The 22,826-nt window shown below is 46.4% G+C and overlaps 1 protein-coding gene across 2 annotated transcripts in view; it reads left to right on the top strand.

The window, feature by feature from the left end:
- The window catches only part of TESK1 (testis associated actin remodelling kinase 1), a 500,668-nt gene that overhangs the window by 176,634 nt on the left and 301,208 nt on the right, over positions 1-22,826 (top strand). Inside the window, exon 1 of one of the 2 annotated variants that reach the window (XM_085628044.1) lies at positions 22,301-22,470. The exons of the other annotated variant lie outside the window; for it this stretch is intronic. The gene's annotated coding sequence lies outside the window, so the exon portion shown is untranslated. Of the gene's footprint in view, positions 1-22,300; positions 22,471-22,826 lie in introns of those variants that run through there. 2 annotated transcript variants of the gene reach the window in all.

Genomic DNA, 22,826 nt, shown 5'->3' with positions numbered 1-22,826 from the left:
TTAGGTGTAACCGGGGGTGGCCATCTTGTGTTGGGAAATAAGCTCTGTGAAACAGAATGAAATAATGAGCAAATCAAAGAGTGCACGAAAGAAATCGTGAATAAGTGACAGAGTGAAAGGACAAGCTTATACAGTCTGAACACCGGAAGTGCTCCAAAAGTGAATCACACCTGTATTGCGAAATAACAGAATACAAAAAACTTTATGTCGTCCATGTCATGAATGTGAACAGATGAACAGTATTCTGCCTATTTACATTCTAATGAGTGGTGATAGCCACCAAATAATGTCCTGTCTATTTACAATCTTTGTTGAATTAACGTTCAGACTTCGTGAGTCACTGGTGAAACACGATCTATTACATCTCAGCACACCATCAAAAAATCACCAAAATCTGTCACTCAAGGACAAGACAGCACTCAAAAGTCTGAGGACTAACTCATCCCTCACATTCCTTCCAGCTGATAAAGGTGGTGCATTGGTCATAATGGATACGAGTTTTTATGAATCTGCAATCAGTGAAATGTTGTCTGATGAGTCTACTTACGTACCATTGCAACAGGACCCAACAGTAGAGTTTCAAGACACTTTGACCACTATCCTTAAGCATGCTAAAGACATGGAATGGATTAATTCCAAAACATACGACTTCCTGTACAATAAACATCCACGCAGACCACTCATTTATGCATTGCCCAAGATACATAAACGCCTTTTCAATCCACCATTTCGCCCTATAGTATCAGGGTGTGACTCCATTCATGACCCTCTTGGTCAATACTTAGACTACTTTCTGCAACCGTTTGTTCAGGCAGGGTCCACGTACGTGCAAGACACCACACATTTTTTGAAACTACTCAACAATCTCAGCCTCCAGAGTCATGATGACATATGGTTACTGACAGTAGATGTCGTTGCCTTATACACTTCAATTCCACACTCTGAAGGTATCGAAGCAATCGAGTGGGCATTGCTTCAAATGGACACCATCCCAGCTAACAAAATTTTTCTTTTAGAAATTTTGCATTTTTGTTTATTCCACAGTTACTTCAAATGGAAAAACAGATTTTTCTCACAAACTCACGGAACATCTATGGGTTTTGTGGGAGCTCCCAGCTACGCAAATATCTATATGATGAAATTCGAACAGGATAACATCCTGAATGACGGGGAATGGACGGACAACCTCATCATATATCGTCGATACATCGACGATATTTTCATTATGTGGCAAGGCAACAGGCAGATTTTGGAATCGAAACTTTCAGCGCTCAATGGTTTCAATCCTAGAATTCAGTTTACATATACATTGGACAAACACTCCATCTCGTACCTTGATGTACATATTGAACTATCGTCCAACAACATCGTCACTTCTTTGTTTAAAAAATCTACAGACCGTAACAATATGCTTCTTTATGACAGCTTCCACCCACAATCCCTGAAAAGACATCTTCTTTACTCTCAATTCCTGAGAATTAAACGTATCACTTCTGATACCTCACAACTGCACACCACTCTTGAAGACACCAAGGCTCAGTTCTTGGCACGTGGCTACCCCAAGAAACTCATTGAATCTTCGGTTGAACGTCTCAATCGGGTATCTAGGTCAACACTACTTGATAAACATACAAAACCAGCTCAAACAAGGGAAGTTTATGTATCTAAGTTCTCTACCCTCTCTCCTGCCATTAAAAAAACCATCCTCAATAGATGGGATCTACTACAGACCGAACCAGATTTTGGGAATCTGTTTAAAAACCCACCAATCTTTGCGTACAAACGCTCCAATAACTTGAAGGAACTCCTCAAGAAACGAGAACCCACCACCGATCTGGCACCCAAGGGTATGACTAAATGTTATAACTGTTCCCATTGCAACAATGTTATTACAGGCGTGTCTATGGCTCACCCCTGGTCGGGTAAGCCGGTCAAATTCCATTTCACTGCCAACTGTAACACCTCAAATGTCATATACATCATCCGATGTCCTTGTGGCCTATATTATGTAGGCAAAACTGAAAGATCTTTACGTACCCGTATCACGGAACATAAAAGTCTCATTCGCACTAGATCTACATCTTCACCACTTGCCAGTCATTGGTGTGATGCACACCACACGATTGCTCAACTTAAATTTAGTGTGATTGAAGTCATCAAATCCCATAATGACCGTGACATGAGCAAATTCATTGTTCAAAGGGAATCCTTTTGGATTCGGCATCTCAATACCTTAAGTCCCAAGGGCCTTAATGACAAAATTGAGTTTGCATGTTTCTTTAACTCCCACTCTCCTTCTCAACATAGAATAGAAGGGGGTCAGGGTCGTCCTACAGTGCACCAGAGCTTTAATCCTGTTTTATGCCTGTTTTTAGTTTATTTCATCACTTAATTTGTAAATACAATTCTTGTCAACAGTCTAGTGTTTCATGTCATTCCCACCATACCACAAGACAGATTGGTCTCATCATGTATCATCTTGAATTGAATTTACCAGTATTCACACTCACATGGTGGTAATTAACGGGTCAACTCTTTTTCAGTGAGCCGTAAGAAAAGTAGTCTCTATAGCAGTTACATACACATTATATTTGTGAATTTCTAAAGTTATGTTTTGCTTCTTTCTTTAATGTACTTATACCAGCAGCGTGTTTTATTTGTTTGACGCTCTCACAGTATTGTTAAAGACACGAAGTCTGAACGTTAATTCAACAAAGATTGTAAATAGACAGGACATTATTTGGTGGCTATCACCACTCATTAGAATGTAAATAGGCAGAATACTGTTCATCTGTTCACATTCATGACATGGACGACATAAAGTTTTTTGTATTCTGTTATTTCGCAATACAGGTGTGATTCACTTTTGGAGCACTTCCGGTGTTCAGACTGTATAAGCTTGTCCTTTCACTCTGTCACTTATTCACGATTTCTTTCGTGCACTCTTTGATTTGCTCATTATTTCATTCTGTTTCACAGAGCTTATTTCCCAACACAAGATGGCCACGCCCGATTACACCTAACAATTTTGTGAGTCCTTCTTTTATTTTTCAACACTGAGACCTCCCCACGTCAACGCGAGCCGAACACCGCCGATATTTATGGGCGGAAGTTCGATTCAGCACCTCACACAACTTTCGGATGCAGAGCGCGGAGATAGAGAGTATTTTTCTCAGGTACCCTGCTTTACATGTTTTAATCGACAGGTCTATCCACACGCACCACACATCCTCTAACTTTTTGCATTCACATATTTCCTGCAGGTTTTTAACCTCCTCACCATACCGCCTCGTCCTCCCGCTTGTGTACCACACATTTAACTGTCGTTCTCCAGTAAAGTGATCCTTAGCGTTCTGTGAACGCTCGGTGAGTTTTTTTAGCATGTTTCTTCTTGCACTCCCGATTATTGTCGGAGCACCTATACTGCTCCGTAACCTTTTTTTCAACACGTATCTTTCTTTGTATTTCTGTAGGTAACCCCATTCCATCGTTTTTATCCTTAAGCAGATACTAGCCTCGCTAGCTTTTCAGGTATTATTTTCTCAACCACCCGGACATGTCCTGGGCCCAACCTATTACACACGGTGATCTTTGATCTTCTGCACACGGTGATCTCTCTTTTCTCGCTCTCATGCACCGGACCACCCTTCTGCCTCCCCAGACGCGTAACAGTTTTCTCCCAGACTCTTTGGTGACGTGCCTTTACGTTTCAATTCAATTGTTCATTTTCAGTTTTTTTTTAAAATCTCTGATCTTGCCTATAATACTGTGTGACGCCGTAAAGCCTTCCTATCTTTTACTTTGTTATCAGCTCAATTTAGACCAGTGAATGTAATTGTTTGATGTTTCACTTATAGATACCCCCTGAAGAAGGGCGAACATTACGCCCGAAATGCATTGGGAAAATCAAGCTATGCTTCATTTGTTATGGAATTTCGTATCATGAATTTTTTCATCACGAAAGGAGTGTGATTAAACAACACTTCAACAATAAGAAGTTTTGATTCGTTTTTCATATTCGTGAATGTCTTATGATGGTTCAGCTATAAACATTGGTTTTGATGATGATTACAATTTCCTGTTATTTTAAGCAGACGACAAATTTCGCTTAACTTGTTACTTACTCATCATTGAGTGTACAGTGGTATTTCAGTCCCTGTCTAGAGCATTTAGCTCCAGTCTCTCACGCTTTTTTGGGGTGGTCATGTACAGCGCTTCTGCCGTTCATGTCGCACGTACTATAGATGCATTACTTAAATTGAAGAGCCGCTCTTCAACCTCCTTCCCTCGCTGCATTTTTTTTGGCTCAAAAGCTTCGAATATAGGTTTAGACTTTGTTGATCACATCTTGGATCAGCCCACAAGAGTATTTTAGTCTCAACATTTATCTGTAGGCTATGTCAATACGTTTTTCCGCCTTCATTTGATTGGTTGAAAGACTGTTTTACCTACTGATTCTAAACATGGCAGCCATAGTGGAACGTGTGTCTACATCCTGAATTATTGTTTTACTCTTCTGAGATGGCCAGAACGTTTTAAATCGTTCGCCCACCAGACTGGCAGCACTGTGGAGTCAACGCTGACAAAAGCATCTGAAAAATGGATGCTGCAGAACATAAGGCAAACCATTTTTGTCTTGCATCCATTTTTCAGATGCCTTTCGCCTCTCAAAAGTAACATCCCTTTGATGCTTGTATGGCATACTTGATTGTTTTCCTGAATCAATCATTTGGAGACATTGGTGGGTAATATCAATTGGGGGTTGGGTAGGGGGTAGCAATGGCAGGAGTGGGGAGTGATCGAGAACGATGGTGAAGGGTAGAATGTGTTTTGGGTGGGTGCTGAGGGTGTTATTCCCTATATAATGTCATATTTTTAACTCGGAGTTGAAAAGACTTTTCCAGATGTAATGTTACTACTAAGTAAGAAATTTGGAAACCTATAAGGAGAGCGAAATGCACTAGCTAATATTGTTTCATGATATGTCTTTTGTTGGTATAAAGTATTTTAAAAATAACAATAATGGCAATTTTATGTAAAAGACAAAAAATGTGTTGTTGAAACCAATGCTGTAAAATAAATGTCCCTTCAGTATTTGATATGAGGTTCACCGTGTGATCATCTATAAATTTGCCTGCGTGCCTAAGAAACCTTATTAAATAGGTCCAGTTTAAGCTCTATATATTGTTAGAGGTGCATATATCTGACTGCTGCTGTATATATTTTTATTGTCCTCTTCCATAGCTCAGCTCTCCCTCCATATATGATTTGAACTGTCTGGCTACCCAAGAGGCCTAGTGAAGTATGTTACTGCCCCTTTATATTACCTACTGGCGGTCGCCAGTAGGTAGTTATAGTTAGGACCACGTTTCCATAGGAAATCCGCAACATTCTATTTTGAATAACTTTGGCGCCGGTCGACGAATCCTCGCGAATTTTTCAAAATAGGTGGGGCGCTCCGCTCCGCTCCTACCCTGAAAGTCTCGGGGGGATTCGTCAAGCGGGGGCTGAGATAAAAGGGGGGTCCCAAAACACGTTTTTCCCATGCATTTTTCCATAGGACCTTTAGACAGGGCTACAGCCCGAACGGCTGAACAGAATTACTTGAAATTTGGCAGAGAGGTAGTCCTCAGGTCAAGGAAGTGCCTTTTGTAGGTTTGGTGTAAATCTGTTCAGTAGATTCTGAGAAAATAGCCTTTAAATCAATATATATATCTGAGCCAGCTTACGGTGCGCTTACGGTACGCTTACCGTACGGTGGCGTGCGCGAGCGCGATTCTGATTGGCTCTTAGATCTTAGTAAACATTCGAATCGGCCGAAACCAGGAAGCGGCGGCCGCCATTTTCTCTCTCGCACTGACAGTGATGATGAAAATACAAAGCACAAAAACATGTAAAGGGGCTGTTTAGACAGCTCCCACACACATAGGCAAGTTGAGGGAGTCCCCAAAGATCCCCCAAGGCCAAAAACGGAATTTTTTTTTTCTCGCTAATTTCGCCGATTACGCTTACCGTACGCGTACGGTAAAAAATTATATAAAAAAAAAAATTATCCACACTCTCCCCACCCCGTGTGCAATTGGTGGCCGAATGCCACCAATTGTGCATGGCTTATAACAAATGAGATAAACTATAATATTTAAAAAAAAATAAATAAAAAAAAAAAAATTATCCACACTCTGTCCACCCCGTGTGCAAATGGTGCCTGAAGGGCAACATTTGTGCATGGCTTAAAAAAATTACGAAAAATTAAAATATTACCTTTCAAAACGAAGTGCATCATATGTCCTCCATGTGCGCACGGTGCGCGAAGCGCATCGTGCGTACATGGCCCATCTAGCGTAACGTGGGCACGCGGTGCGCGTAGCGCACCGCGTGCCCACCGTGCGTGTACGGCACTAACTGCGTAAAGTGGGCGCGCGGTGCGCGAAGCGCACCGCGTGCTTACTGTGCGCGCACGGTGCGCGAAGCGCACCGTGCGCGCACGGAACGAACTGCGTTAAGTGGGCGTGCACGCCACGAATGGCGTAAAGTAACTTAGCATTTAAAAAAACGTACAAATTCACTGAAACAACCATAGGTTTCACACACGTTATAGTTAGGAATTAGCATTTAAAAAACCTTGTAAATTCACTGAAAAAACCATAGGTTTCACACATGTTATAGTTAGCGGAAATTTTACTGATAAAAAACCAATGAAATTCCCCCGTTATAGTTAGTGCAGGCAACTATAACTCACGCGACCGCAATCTTCTGCTGATGACATATGTGTCTTTATGAAAAAAAAATATTTGTAATATATGTATAGCTAAAAATGTATGGAAGAAGACATGGGCAAATAAGTGTCTAAATACAGTATTAGCATCAGCAGAGGATTGCGGTCGCGTGAGTTATAGTTGCCTGCACTAACTATAACGGGGGAATTTCATTGGTTTTTTATCAGTAAAATTTCCGCTAACTATAACATGTCTGAAACCTATGGTTTTTTCAGTGAATATAAGGTTAGATGAAAATACAAAGCACAAAAACATGTAAAGGGGCTGTTTAGACAGCTCCCACACACATAGCCAAGTTGAGGGAGTCCCCAAAGATCCCCCAAGGCCAAAAACGGAATTTTTTTTTTCTCGCTAATTTCGCCGATTACGCTTACCGTACGCGTACGGTAAAAAATTATATAAAAAAAAAAATTATCCACACTCTCCCCACCCCGTGTGCAATTGGTGGCCGAATGCCACCAATTGTGCATGGCTTATAACAAATGAGATAAACTATAATATTTAAAAAAAAATAAATAAAAAAAAAAAATTATCCAGACTCTGTCCACCCCGTGTGCAAATGGTGCCTGAAGGGCAACATTTGTGCATGGCTTAAAAAAATTACGAAAAATTAAAATATTACCTTTCAAAACGAAGTGCATCATATGTCCTCCATGTGCGCACGGTGCGCGAAGCGCATCGTGCGTACATGGCCCATCTAGCGTAACGTGGGCACGCGGTGCGCGTAGCGCACCGCGTGCCCACCGTGCGTGTACGGCACTAACTGCGTAAAGTGGGCGCGCGGTGCGCGAAGCGCACCGCGTGCTTACTGTGCGCGCACGGTGCGCGAAGCGCACCGTGCGCGCACGGAACGAACTGCGTTAAGTGGGCGTGCACGCCACGAATGGCGTAAAGTAACTTAGCATTTAAAAAAACGTACAAATTCACTGAAACAACCATAGGTTTCACACACGTTATAGTTAGGAATTAGCATTTAAAAAACCTTGTAAATTCACTGAAAAAACCATAGGTTTCACACATGTTCTAGTTAGCGGAAATTTTACTGATAAAAAACCAATGAAATTCCCCCGTTATAGTTAGTGCAGGCAACTATAACTCACGCGACCGCAATCTTCTGCTGATGACATATGTGTCTTTATGAAAAAAAAATATTTGTAATATATGTATAGCTAAAAATGTATGGAAGAAGACATGGGCAAATAAGTGTCTAAATACAGTATTAGCATCAGCAGAGGATTGCGGTCGCGTGAGTTATAGTTGCCTGCACTAACTATAACGGGGGAATTTCATTGGTTTTTTATCAGTAAAATTTCCGCTAACTATAACATGTCTGAAACCTATGGTTTTTTCAGTGAATATAAGGTTAGAACTGTCTCACTGCCTAAAAGACAGCGTTACATGTGTGAAACGGTCTCTCTCTCTCATTCTCTCTCGCTCGCGCTCTCTCTCGCTCGCGCTCTCTCTCTCTCGCGCTCGCTCTCTCTCGCGCGCTCTCTCGCGCGCTCTCTCTCTATCTCTCTATCTCTCTATCTCTCTCCATCTCTCTATCTCTCTATCTCTCTATCTCTCTCTCTATATATATATATATATATATATACACACTATGTTCTTATAAACACAACTACTCTTTAGATATAGTTGGAGCGGTTTCTGAGACACCTTGATTAATGGCTGTGATTGCCTCATTAAGCACGATTAAATGTTTCTAATTACCAAAGATACCCTATCAAATATATGCATCTCCGCTTCATTAGTAATGTCTGTCTGATTGCCCGAGAGACCTTGTTAAACGCATAAAACGTTTAATTTATTAATTTGCAGATCTATCTGCCAACAGTCCCTTTACATATATGAGACTTCCCCCTTTGCGCATGGTTAGAGCGGTCTGAGTGCCAATGAGACTTCACTAAATATATGTGACTTTCACTTTATCCACGGTTAGATCTGCCTCGTCATCAATTATTCGGGACTGGTTGTTTATATTATATATGGTTTGGTGTGCTTGTGACTGCCCAAGAAGCCTTGTTAGTGATTGCTCCTTGAAAAGGCTTAGATCTCTAGGAGACTCTATTGGGGATGTCTGTCTTTCTCGCGGCCCTTCTAAATATATGTGACTCCCCTTTAGTGATTTTTTTTTGTGGATGTCCAATATAATGTGTTTTATATGTGTGACTGCGTTTGTAGTGCTGCAGTTTTGTTATAGCTGCACGCGAGTCATTGCAGTATCTCTGTGGCTGTATGTGAGGTATTGCAATACTGATGTGGCTGTACCTGAGGCAATGAAATATTGGATTTGAGGCACTTTTGCTGTGTCTGTACACTAGTCATTGCGATATCAGTGTGGCTATATGTGAAGGACTTTGTCTAACCATGAGGCATTGCAACATTGCTGTCCTTGCGAGGTATCGCAATACATGTGTAGCTACAATCTGAGGCGTTGCAACATCGACGCGGCTTTACATGAGGCATTGCAATGCATGTATAGCTGTAAATAAAGGCGTTACAATATCGGCGTGGTTTTTCGGGAGGCATTGCAATACGTGTGTAGCTGTATGGAAGACAGTGTAGTATCGATGTTGGCTGTATGTAAGGCATTGAAATATCACTCTGTATGCGAGGCATTGCAATATTGGTGTTCGTTTAGGTAAGACATTGCAATATTAGTCTAGCTGCATGTGAGGCATTACAATATCGGAGTGTCTTTGCGTGAGGCATTGCTGTATCGATGTGGCTGCATGCTCGGCATTTCAGTATCCGTGAGGCCCTACAGGAGACATTAAAATATCATAGAAGCTTTCCGTGAGGCACTGCAGTATCTGTGTGGCTGTACGTGAGGCATTGCGGTATCTGTGTGGCTGTATGTGAGGCATTGCAGTATCTACGTGGCTGTACGTGAGGCATTGCAGTAGCTATGTGGCTGTACGTGAGGCATTGCGGTATCTGTGTGGCTGTATGTGAGGCATTGCGGTATCTGTGTGGCTGTATGTGAGGCATTGCGGTATCTGTGTGGCTGTATGTGAGGCATTGCGGTATCTGTGTTGCTGTACGTGAGGCATTGTGGGATCTGTGTGGCCGTATGTGAGGCATTGCGGGTTCTGTGTGGCTGTATGTGAGGCATTGCAGTATCCGTGTGGCTGTAAGTGAGGCATCGCAGTATCCGTGTGGCTGTACACGAGGCATTGCAGTATCCGTGTGGCTGTACACGAGGCATTGCAGTATCCGTGTGGCTGTACGTGAGGCATTGCATTATCCATGTGGCTATATGTGAGGCATTGCAGTATCCGTCTGGCTGTAAGTAAGGCATCGCAGTATCCATGTGGCTGTACACGAGGCATTGCAGTATCCGTGTGGCTGTACGTGAGGCATTGCATTATCCGTGTGGCTGTGTGTGAGATATTTCAGTATCTGTGTGGCTGTGCTTCAGGCGTTGCATTATCAATGTGGCTGTATGTGAGGCATTGCAGTATCCATGTGGCTGTACGTGAGGCATTGTAGAATCCGTGTGGCTGAACGTGAGCCATTGCAGTATCTGTGTGGCTGAACGTGAGACATTGCAGTATCTGTGTGGCTCTACAGGAGGCATTGCATTATCCATGTGGCTGTATGTGAGGCATTGCATTATCCGTGTGGCTGTATGTGAGGCATTGCAGTATCTGTGCGGCTGTACGTGAAACATTGCAGTATCCTTGTGGCTGTATGTGAGACATTGCAGTATCTGTGTGGCTCTACGGGAGGCATTGCAGTATGTGTGGCTCTGCTTGAAGGTTTGCAGTATCCGTGTGGCTGTACGTGAGGCATTGCAGTATCTGTGTGGCTGTACGTGAGGCATTGCAGTATCCGTGTGGCTCTGCTTGAGGGTTTGCAGTATCCGTGTGGCTGTACGTGAGGCATTGCAGTATCCGTGTGGCTGTACGTGAGGCATTGCATTATCCGTGTGGCTGTATGTGAGGCATTGCAGTATTTGTGTGGCTCTGCTTGAGGGTTTGCAGTATCCATGTGGCTGTACGTGAGGCATTGCAGTATCCGTATGGCTGTACGTGCGGCATTGCAGTATCCGTGTGGCTGTACGTGCGGCATTGCAGTATCCGTGCAGCTGTACGAGAGGCATTGCAGTATCCGTGTGGCTGTATGGGCAGCATTGCAGTATCCGTGTGGCTGTATGTGAGGCATTGCAGTATCCGTGTGGCTGTACGTGCGGCATTGCAGTATCCGTGTGGCTGTATGTGAGGCATTGCAGTATCCGTGTGGCTGTATGTGCAGCATTGCAGTATCCGTATGTGGGTTCCGACGAGCAGCTATGTGGAGAGCTATCCAGGCCCGTAGGGTAAGCCACCTCTTGATCAGCCACTCACTCCGCTCCAGACAGAGCAATTGCTCCTGGTATTCCTGAAATATGCACTAATCCTGACTCGAGTGTGGCTGCTTTTTAAGTGTGCGCTTAGATCCTTGGCTTCAGTGAGGTTGTGAACATTTGATTTGTTCCCACCTGGCAGTGAAGTCTCTGGCCATGTCTAATTTTTAGTTCCAATATTCCAGAGAAGGTGGTTGTGGTTTATCTTTATTTAGGACTGGCGTGGAGACAGCTTGTTATCAGATTATAGAGGATGCTTGTGTACTTCAGCCTTCCCAGCTCTTAGATGAGCAACAGGCTAGACACCGATACATAGAAAATATAAGATTAGCTGTGCCAAGGAGCGTTGTGCATGTAGCCTGTATGGAGGCAAACAGTGGGCCGGTCTGTCAGTGCGATGGGCAGATCTGTGTGTGGCACAGTGGGCAGTGGTAAGTAATGAACCACTGGGCATTATTTGGGCAGTATTAAAGAATGAACTAGTGGGCATTGTCCTGTGCTGGAGCAGTGATGGTCAGTACTGAGGAATGAGCCAGTGGACATTGTTCTGTGCTGGAGCAGTGATGGGCAGTATTGGGGAATGAGCCAGTGGCATTGTCCTGGAGCAGTGATGGGTAGTATTGAGTAATTAACCAGTAGGCAGTGTTCTATGCTGGAGCTGTGGTGGGCAGTATTAAGGAATGAACCAGTGGGCAGTGTTCTGCAGCGGTTGGCAGTATTGCACTTGTACATAAGTCATGGACTCTATGGAGAGTTTTTTTGTGTGAATCTTTTTATTAAAGACAGCAAGGCAGATACAATCACAATTTTCGTGTACTGATTACATAGCGATTTAACAAACAGTTCAATTGGTGGCACAGGTGTAACACAATTATGTACAATCAATTTTCAAATTTCTCGGCGGGAATAGGGTCTTCCAGGAGGGGAACGGGGAGACTCTATTGAGAGTTGAGCAGAGCGCCCTATGCTCAAGAACAATGTACATGATTGTGTAAGGACGTTACCAGCAGTGTCTTTGGTGAAACATTGGCGATGGTACTTCCTGTGAAATGGTGAGTAGTGTTCTGTATGTAGGAGCGATGGGCCGCACCGCACGGTTTCTGTATAGATGCATGGAGTAGTGTTCTATGCTGGAGCAATGGCAGCTACTTCCTGTGTGAGGCAGGGTGAGGCCACTACTTTTGGTCCACAGCCCAGCCCGCCATTCAGTCCTACATGAAGAGGACATTCCCTCTGAACAGACCGCCCTGAAGTCTTACCTGCTCCACCCCTCCCCACCGTCTCAAAACTGAAGCAAATCACTCACTCACACACTTTAATCCCGGCGGCGACACCAATCCTGGTTTGTATATCTCAGCGTGCAGCAGCAAGTAGCTCAGAATCTAAATAAATAAAGCTGCACCCAGGCCACTCCTTCAGTGCTTAATTTGAGCCAGTGGTTACCGGTGCTTGGCAAAGGCACTTAATTGTTAGCACCGGCACTTATGACAGTCTGCCACATGGTGGCGCTGTTTGTATAATTTAGAGATTAGCAGAACAGCAATGTTTATTAATTCAGTTCAATATACATTAAAACAAGTATTACTTGCCACCCAAGGCGTTTTTATAACTTCGGAGGCCTGGAATAGTCTAAATTGTCACACTTGTATTGTAATTGCATTTATATAGAGCTTACTACTCATGATTAGGCGTCTAAGCGCTTTTTCGCCTGTGGCACGCTACTCCGCAACCCATAAAGGATTAGTGGTGAATTAGTATAGTGATTTGAGCAGTGGATAGGTTATTCAGTTATTTGGATTGAGAAGGATAGTGGAGGGATAGAAGAGGGAAAAAAGTTTGCATTTATAAAGCGCTTGCCACCCCTGATGGGGTGTTGATCCACTTTTTCGGCAAGTAGCAGGCTACTCCGGAACCCATAAATGATTAGTGGCAAATTAGTATAGTGAAATAATTAATGAGGTATCATGGACCCTGCGTGCTGTAATCAATAGACTGTGCGTTTAATCCACTTCAGTGATTGTCCGGATGGTCTTCAGGAGCACCTCCTTGTTGGCCTCATCAATAGTTCTGTAATCCTTCTGGGGCTTTTCTTCTAAGCAGTCATTATGAAGGTAATTAACCCTAACATCACACTACTCCGGTGGTAATTTAAAATCCAACCAAGTTGTCTGCAGAAAGCTATCAGAGGACCCCCCTTCATGGGTCTTCCGAGACCTTCAGTGGTTTCACTGAGATCTTCTGTGTGCGTTTCTCCAGTGTAGTCTCCAAGCACTTTGAGAGTGGTGAATCTGAGCCTTCCACGTCAGGTGTACAGAACCCTTCTCAAACTTTTTTTCTGAACCCTTCCCAAACAGATTTTATGATCCTTTCTGCTATCCTTTTTACCTGAACCCTTTTATAATAGTTACTCTGCACCTTTCTCTAATAGATCCCTCTCAGACCTTCTTTGTTTCCTGAGCACTTCTCTCATTGTTTTTCTGAGCCTTTCTCATTGGTTTCTTTGACGCTTTCTCTAACTTTGTTTGAGACCTTCAGAGCTCATTTGCATGAGCTTTTCATCCATAATTGCTTTGAATTCTTCCTCATTATGGTCTGTGAGGCATTTCATGATGGTGTCCCTGAGCAATTCCATGATGGTTTCTCTGATCCCTTCCTTAATGGTTTAGCTCTTCTTGGGTGATTTTCTGGCCACTCTGAGCCCTTCCATCATGGTTTCACTAAGCTCTACCTCCATGGATTCTCTGAGGTAGTCTTTGTTGGTTTTTATGAGGTGTTCCTATAGTGGCTTTTTGAGCCCCCACCCTTGATGACTTCTCTGACTTCCATGATTGCTTTCTCTCAGTGTTTGAGATGGTTTCTCTGAGCCCTTAATAGATCATTTTTCTGAGTCCTTATTTGATGGCTTCACTGAATCATTATCTTATTGTTCACTGTGCCCTCCTTCTATGACTGTTTATTTTCTGTAATCTCTTACTTGGCGATTCTTATGAGCTCATATTGCGCCGTTTCTTTAAAATACCCTCCGATGATTTCTCTGAGCACTTGCTTCGGTGACCCCAGCAAAGTGCAGCATGGAAGAAATCTCTAAATGAACCCCTTATTAGCACGTGCCTGCCACAACAGAATACAACCGTCCCTGCTCTGACATTGGGGTACTCTTGTGCTTTGGGGGGCTCACTGTTTTAAGCTACATCTTTTTAATGCCTGTGTAGTCTTTTCTCTAGATGTGATCCTACTGGCTGTTGGTAGTTTGTCTCCATGTACGCACCTCAGTCACAATAGGATGTGTGTGCCCTGCAGCGCCTCGCACCCTCTCCTAGCGCATGGAGCGCTACACTCCACCCATGCTCGCCCGAGCTGTGCCTCCCACTCTGTTCCTGCCCCCCCATGTTCCGCACATTCTCTCCCAGTCCAGGCTCCTACAGAGCCTGTTCTCAAGCTTCTTAAGTGTCCACCGGATGCAAGCAGCTCCCACGGTCTCATGGCCCCTCTCTGCTTGTACCAGCCTGACCCCCCTGCTTGTACCAGCCTGACCCCCCTGCTTGTACCAGCCTGACCCCCCTGCCTCTACCAGCCTGACCCTCCCCCCCCCTTCTGCCTCTACCAGCCTGACCCCCCCTTCTGCCTCTACCAGCCTGACCCCCCTCTGCCTCTACCAGCCTGACCCCCCTCTGCCTCTACCAGCCTGACCCCCCCTGCCTCTACCAGCCTGACCCCCCCCTCTGCCTATACCAGCCTGACCCCCCCCCCCCCCCTCTGCCTGTACCCGCCTGACCCCCCCTCTCTGCCTGTACCAGCCTGACCTTCCTCTTCCCGGGTGTTAGAACTGGGGGTCTCTAGTTGGCAGAGGTAAGTACCTTTGACCAAATAGGGACCCTCTGTTCTAACACTGGTGGTCAGCAGTGAGGATTTGGACTTGCATTTGTGACTCATATACAGTAATTGGTGTACACTACTAGAGAGTGCAGACCAAACGCGACCACATACTTTTTGAGATAATTATTTTTTCCTTGGACTGTTATTTTTCCTTAGAACTGCCAATTCTTATTACCATGAGCAGACCTGCATCTGTTGCATCTATGGATCTAGATTTTGAAGAAGAGAGGTTTAAACAGCTCAAGCTTCTCTGCAGAAAATTTAAAGTTGCTACCCCAGGCATTTCCAAAAAGGATGATTACCAAAAGGCGCTGAGAGCCTGGGTAGAAGCAAGAAATGCCCCTGAGCTGGTGGTGGAGCCAGCTGGGGATGCAGATGGGCAGCTGGATAGGCCAGTGTTTCCAGCTAGGGAAGGGGTACCGTGCCCGCCTGGCAGTAGTGTCTCTTCCAAGGACCTGTCCCCCAGAGAGCTGGAAGACAGGGAGAGAAATAGGGTGCACAAGCTGGAGATGACTAAGCTTAAGCTGGAGGGTCAGAGGGAAATGGAGAATAACAGGTTGTCCTTGGAGAGAGAGAGAATGAGAATGGAGCATGAGAAGATGTTGAGGGATCTAGAGATCAAGGCAAAGGGCTTGGAGATCAATTCCTCTGGTGGCAGCCCACCGTCTGTGCCTTCAGAAGGCAGGGTATATATCCTCAAGGATATCATCAAAGATTTCCATAAGCATGAAGATATTTGGCAGTGATTTGCAGCCTATGAGATAGCAATGTTGGCCCACCGGGTCTCTGAGAAGAATTGGGGAGCAGGGTTGTGGGGCTGCTTTGTGAGTGAAGGGAAGGATACCTTGTTAGACCTACCCAGTGAGCATAGGATGTCTTACGCCCACATGAAGGAAGTCCTGAAGACAAGGTATGGTTTGACTCCAGAACTGTATAGACAGAGGTTCAGGAATTTTAAGAAGCTGGAGCCTACCACTTGGGTAGAATATGTAGCTTACTTTTGCAGAGCTATGGATGGTTGGGTGAAGGGTAGCAAAGTGGATACTTTTGAAGCGCTCTATGACTTGTTTGCATGGGAGCACTTGTCTGCTAATTGATTTCCAGAGCTGCGCTAGCACCTTATTGATAGCAAGTTAACTATCCCTAGGAAGCTTGTTGAAGAGGCAGACCGCAGGGTCAGTACCAGGGTCCACAAGGGTCATGTGGGAGACTCCGTCAAAGGTGGGCAGGGTCCCCTGCATTAGAGGGGGCGGGGGGGGGGGAGAAACACGGGTGAACCGAGGGAGTTCCAGAAAGGACCCCAAAGTGATTCCCAGGGGATCCAAGGGGAAGGGTTCCCAGCCTCCCCCTGAGAAGAAGCAGCAAGAGGCCCGGCAGGTAAACCTGTTCAGAGGGGCCCCTACAAGTGCTTTAAGTGTGGTCAAGTGGGCCACCGTTGGTATGATGCACAGTGTCCCTTGAAGGATTCCAAAGCACCATCACGTGCACCACCCCGTCAGATGGCGAGTGTAGCCCTGGAAGGGGAGGAGATGTGTGCCCAAGGTGGGTGGGGTCCGGCAGAAATGTCTCTCTTTAGGAGACTTTGAGATGGTCCCGAAGACACAGGTGCCTGATAACACTAAGAAATACAGGCAGTGGTGACTATCAATGTCCATAGGGTGGAGGCTCTGAGGGACACCGGGGCTAGTGTGACAGCTGTCAATTGCCGGTTGGTGCCCAAGGAGCACGTTATCCCTCATGCGTTCTTCCCTGTAGTTGCCACGTACAACTCGCAGAGCCAGTGTGAGGTGGCTCAAGTTCCCTTTGAGTGGGGGGTGTCTCAGGTACTCTCCAAGTTGCTGTGAGGGTAGCCATGCCTGTGGATTGTCTGTTGGCTAATGATTTAGAGAGCTCCCCCTGGGGCAAGGTGGAGAAGAAGTCTCATTTGGAGTTGTTGGGCCTGCCTGAGTGGGTGCGTGTGACCACTCGGTCTATGGCAGCCAGTAAGGGTGTTCAAGAGAGCCTGGAGCCTGAAAGTATGGCCCAGGAACCTGCCTTAAAGAGAAGAGTAAGGGGGTGCAGGAAACCAGCCCCCATTGTTCCCACGGTCCAGGAGGAGGCAGACCTTGAGTGGGATACCCTGAAACTTACTGGGGAGCAAGTTGCTGAACTGGGGGACCTGCCTGAGCTGACCCATTGGCAGCAAGCAGGAGGACCTTCCAGGGAGAAATTTTGTGCAGAACAGAGGAAGTGCCCTTCTCTTAAGGGTTTACGGCAACAGGCCACAAACCAGGCAGCAAGTGATCAGTCTGGATCACATTGGATCTACTGGGAGAACGACCTCCTGTATAGCAAGCCTAAGGTTGCTGAGCCTGGGTCAGCCCAAGGCTGGTGGTACCCCAGCGCTTCAGAGCCTTTCTACCGGGGTTGGCTCATGATGTGCCTTTAGCTGGACATCTGGGGCAGGACAAGACCTTTGAAAGGCTTGTCACCCACTTTTATTGGCCCCAGATGCGGACGAGTTCAGACACTCATTTTAGGGCATGACAAACTTGCCAGGCAAGTGGGAAAAGTGGAAGGAAGCAAACGGCTCCTCTCCAACCTTTCCCTGTAGTCAGTACCCCCTTTGAACTGGTGGGCATTGACATTGTGGGCCACTGGACCCCAAGACAGCCATGGGCAACAGGTTTATCCTGGTCTTGGTGGACCATGCTACCCGGTACCCTTGAAGCCATCTTGCTCAGGACAGTGACGGCCCCCGTGGTGGGACGTGCACTGATGGGGATTTTCTCCCGTGTGGGGTTCCCCAGAAAGGTGGTGTCAGACCGTGGTACCAACTTCATATTTAATTATATTAAGTCCCTGTGACAGGAGTGCAGGGTTACTTGCAAGCTCACCACTGCTTACCACCCCTAAGGTAATGGGCTGGTTGAGAGATTCAACCGGTCCCTTAAAGGCATGATTATGGGTGTTGAGGAACCTATGAGGCGTAAGTGGGACGTCCTCTTGCCATGCCTTCTTTTTGCTTACCGTGAGGTGCCACAGAAGTCCCTTGGGTTCAGTCCCTTTGAACTGCTGTATGGACACCCGGTAAGAGGACCTTTGAGTCTGGTCAAGGAAGGCTGGGAGCAATCTCCCAGGAAACCTTCCCAGGATGTATACAGTTACATGTTGGCCTTCAGGAACCAGACTCGGCGATTCAGACAGCTCGCTCAGGCGAATCTAGAAGCCAGCCAGGAGGAAATGAAGCGATGGTATGATCAGAATGCCACTCTGATTGAGCTTCAACCTGGACAGAAGGTTTGGGTCATGGCCCCTGTGGAGCCTTGTATTCCAGGACAGGTGGACCGGACCATTTGAGGTGGTGAAGCGCAAAAGCGATGTCCCCTATCTGGTGAACTTGTGTTCTCCAAGGAACCCTTTGCGGGTCCTGCATGTTAACCGCCTGAAGCCCCACTTACAAAGGTCTGAAGTGGGCATCCTCCTAGCGACAGATGATGGAATAGAGGAGGAGACCGAGCCTCTTCCTGACCTGTCTGCAACCGAGCAAGATGGGTCTCACTCGGCTCTCTGAGACACAGAGAGCCGAGTGAGACACAGAGAGCCGAGTGAGACACAGAGAGCCGAGTGAGACACAGAGAGCAGAGTGAGACACACTCGGCTCTCTGTGTCACTCTGCCACTCTGGTCTCTCTGCAACTCTGGTCTGGCACTCTCTTCTCTCTCCCTTCCCTTGTCTCTCCCTTCTCTCTCTCTCTTCTCTCTCTCTCTCTCTCTCTCTTCTCTCTCTCTCTCTCTCTCTCTCTCTCTCTCTTCTCTCTCTCTCTCTCTCTCTCTCTCTTCTCTCTCTCTCTCTTCTCTCTCTTCTCTCTTCTCTCTCTCTCTCTCTCTCCCCCCTTCTCTCTCTCTCTCTCTCTCTCTCCTTCTCTCTCTCTCTCTCTCCTTCTCTCTCCCTTCTCTCTCTCCCTTCTCTTCCTTCTCTCTCTCCTTTCTCTCTCTCCCTTCTCTTCTCTCTCTCTCTCCCTTCTCATTCTCTCTCTCTCTCTCTCCCTTCTCTCCCCTCTCCGCCCCCCCACCCAGCCCTGTCACTCTGCTCTTTAGATCGGTCTCCTATATGGGTGTGTTTGTGGTAGAGCTCTGCTCTCTCTTTCACTCTTCTCTTTAAATGTGGCCTCCATCTGTCAGCACAGCTCCCTCTCTTCCTCCTTCCCTGGGCTCATGTCTTGGGTTGTGTTTGTGCTCTCTGTCACTCTGCCCCTGATCCTGCCCCGCCTCCACTGCTGGTAAACAAACACCAGGGCCTGTGAGTGCAGCCCAGGCTGCCTGCCAGTGAGCACTGGGGGTGTGTGCCTGGGCCCAGGCCAGGGCTCCCAGCGCAGAGCGAGGGATGGAAGCTGCCCAAAGGCAGCTCGAGAGACGAGACCGAGTTTAGACAAAAAAGGGAATAGCTGCAGTGCACAGGCTGACCCAAGATCTCAAGAATTTGGAGATTGCGCGTCTGAGGATACACTGGGGTCTAATGTGCTGTCATGGCGCAACAGCCAGAGCTGCCGACTTTGGAACTGGGGAACCAGGTTAGAATCTTGGCGTCTGCTTATCCTGTGATTCTGGGCTAATCACTTAATCTCCCAAAAATGAATGTGTTCTAGTGTGATGCAACTGGTGCTCATGTAAAGCGCAACCAGTTCACGCAATATAGAACTGCTAAATAATAAAAAAAACATTGGTAAATGCAATACGTTTACCCTGTGTCATTAATCATATATTTTTTGTTGTAAGTTTTAGCTTAGTGAGCAGTTTTGCCATATAATTTAAAGAAAGTTCATAAAAATGTTATGACTTGTTTATTGAGAGAGGCAATATATTGCGCAGTAATAGGTGGAAATATAAAGTGGTCCTGTATGAATCTAAGTAATGCTGCTAAATCTGATATTTTGATCTCAGACCCCTTTCAGCAGCCACAAGTGTGGCTTTGGTGTTTAGAGGACATTATTAGCAGGGCCGTTCTGACAAGTTTTGTTTGGCTTTGCGCTGTATAAAACAATGAATACATTATAAGCCTTTCCCCGCTGGCACTGGGCGTCGTGTCCTTGTGTAATGCAACTGGTGCTTATACAAAGCACTCGAGACCTTTGGGACTAGTTTGTGCTGTAGAAAAATGCAAACAATTTAAACAAGCAGCCACTGTAATTAAGAATAATGTGGAATAATAATGTGGTGCACTGCAACCACAAATTAAATTCAAATACACTGTGCCACAAACTGCCGCTGCCCAGAAAAGAAGAAAACAACATATGCGGCACCACGACCCCGTAATAGTAAGTAATCAAAGTGCAACTTCCTCACCATGAGCAAAGCCGGTCCGGTCGGTTCCTACTTTTTCGGCTCATAGTCAGATTAAATCAGAAAAAGGCGTTGGTGATGAAGTGGAGAACCAACCGGGAAGAATTCACTGGACTCTGGCGCATGAGGGTGTCCTGGCGGGTCTCTGTGCGTGAAGGAAAAGCAGCATGACTGTGGAAAACTGGTCTGGTGGGGGTATACTGATAATCACCCACCATCTTGTAGTAAAAAGCCTGACCGTCCATAAAGGAAATCTGTGAGGCGCTCTACCACATAAAGCCAGCGTGATGAAACATGGATATGTAAATGTGATAAAGCATACCACATGGATCTCAAGGGGCCGGCCGCCATGGTCTAGAGGCCTGAGTCTCATCCTTCATATGTGGGAAACGGGGACGGTTCAGAAGCATTCTGGAAATGAACATTTGCAAAGCAAAAAGTCTCACATTACTGATAGTTTGAGGTATTGGCATTGCAAATGCTAAAGCAACGTCAATTGCTCATACTTTCAGTGATGCGAGACCTAGTGCATTGCAAATGCTTGCGTAGTGAGCCAGGAACCAGCATTGTATGTCTCAGTGCAGTACCACAAGCTGCTCCTAGAGGTCCCTAGTGAGCAAGGCACAAGCATTGCATGTCTAGGTGCAGTGCCGCAAGCTGCTCCTAGAGGTCCCTAGTGAGCAAGGCACCAGCACTGCATGTCTACAAAGTTAGAGTTATTGGCATTATAAATGGCAATTTTTAGGTCTCGGCTGCGAAAGGCTGCGCTTGCGCAGTCTCGCTCCGAGATTTAATGAGTTTGAGTGACTTTGAGAAGAGGGGCTTGCACCCGCCCCTCTTCTCTCCTGTTCTCCATTGGCTGGCCTCGTAAATGCTGGCCAGCCACTGGAGAAGAGGTCAGTCACTCCGATTAGGCCCCGTCCTTTTCGGATCGGGGGGCGTGTTTTTTGCGAGAAGTCTCAGGGAGGAGACAACAGCAAAACACGCCCCCCAATCCGAAAAGGACTCTCCCTTTCTCCGAGGCATTTTCTGCTGTGCCTCGGAGAAAGGCGGTGGTGTCCCGGCGTTGCTCCCTCACCTCCCGGCTCCTCCACGTGCCTCATCCCTCTGCTGCTGAGATTACCGAACGCTGTGCGCGCGGCTCGCAGCTTCCTCCTTGCGGCCTATATAAAAACTGCAAAAGTCTGAAAAACCTTTGTAAGGGGCCTGCAATGGTAGGTGACACCGCAGGGTAGCTGATGTTTGTTTAATTTATGGTTTTGTATAGCGCTGCCTGTCATTTTGGACGTCGGAGCGCATCACGTTTCATGATCCAAGCAAAACATTCGTTGTGTACACTAAGCCACATTTTATTTATGTTTACATATAAATACGTCCATTTCCAGACACCGAGTAAGTGCCTATACAGCTTGGCGTGAAGTGTCATCACTCACGTCAAACGTGCCCTACTGTTTGACGTGCATTATTTACATAGAAGGGCAGCGTCGCTCTCATTAGCAGCCTACTGTTTCTGGGTGGGTGGCGGGGGACGGCCCCGTGTGATCCTGGACGCACTCAAAAGAATGGCATGTATTGGGTCAGCAGAGTCGCGCCCTTTACACGAGGCTGTTCCCAAGTGTTTGTTCGCGAGCAGTGCTTTCATTTCTGCTGTGAATGTCAGGGTGGCTGCGTCCCCTCCCCCCCAGTCCTTCCCCCTATCGCTGGACAGAAGATTCGCCAGGCACTGGAAAAGGAAAGAGGGAGGGGGCGAGGGGAGCGTAGTGCGGTTGGATCTTAAATTCAGAGCGGGGACGGGCAAGGTGGTACGTACCCTTAGTACAAAGACATACTTAACACAAGCGGTGTATCATACAGTGTTAACAGTTGTCTTATTTCTGTTTCGATAGACTGCTAGCGTTTGCAGCAGCAGCTGCATGGCCGCCATTGGTTGAACCGAGTCTGGGAGGCAATCTAGGAAGCGGAACATGTCCGAGAGCGGGGCGGCTCTGGCGGGAAACAGCGAGATGCCGGGCAAGAAGCAGAAGCTTAGTAGCGATGAAAACAGCAACCCCGACCTATCCAGGGACGATAACATGAGTAACGCCGGCAAGAGCAGCGTCTTTAACACATAAAGAACAGCGAATGCACCTGGGTTACTTTAACTAAGGTACCAATTTTGCTAAGTTTGGTAGAGGGTAGACGTCCCCCCCCCCCCTGCTAAGATGTTGCGCTCTAGTGAGTTGTCCCCTTGCCATATTCAGGATCGCCTGCGCTGTTGACTGCTTTCCGCGGGGTAACAACGTGCAGGGTGCAGTGGATCCCCCCACCCGCTGAGCCCAAGACAAAAGGCTAATTTAAAGGCCATCAGTTCTCCTTTTGTGGGAGCACCCTGGAGCTAGCGCAGTGGAGGGGAAACAAAGGCTTGTTATCACTTAGCAAGCATTCAAGGGACACTCCGGTTTGGAAGCAAGCTTTTCACTTTGTTCAGTCCTTAAATATAAGAGCTTGTACTGCAAGGAATGT

Source organism: Triturus cristatus, chromosome 2_1 (assembly GCF_964204655.1).
Source record: "Triturus cristatus chromosome 2_1, aTriCri1.1, whole genome shotgun sequence".
Taxonomy (NCBI): domain Eukaryota; kingdom Metazoa; phylum Chordata; class Amphibia; order Caudata; family Salamandridae; genus Triturus; species Triturus cristatus.
The sequence above is the reverse complement of the archived record's forward strand: the minus strand, read 5'-3'. Positions and strand labels throughout refer to the sequence as shown.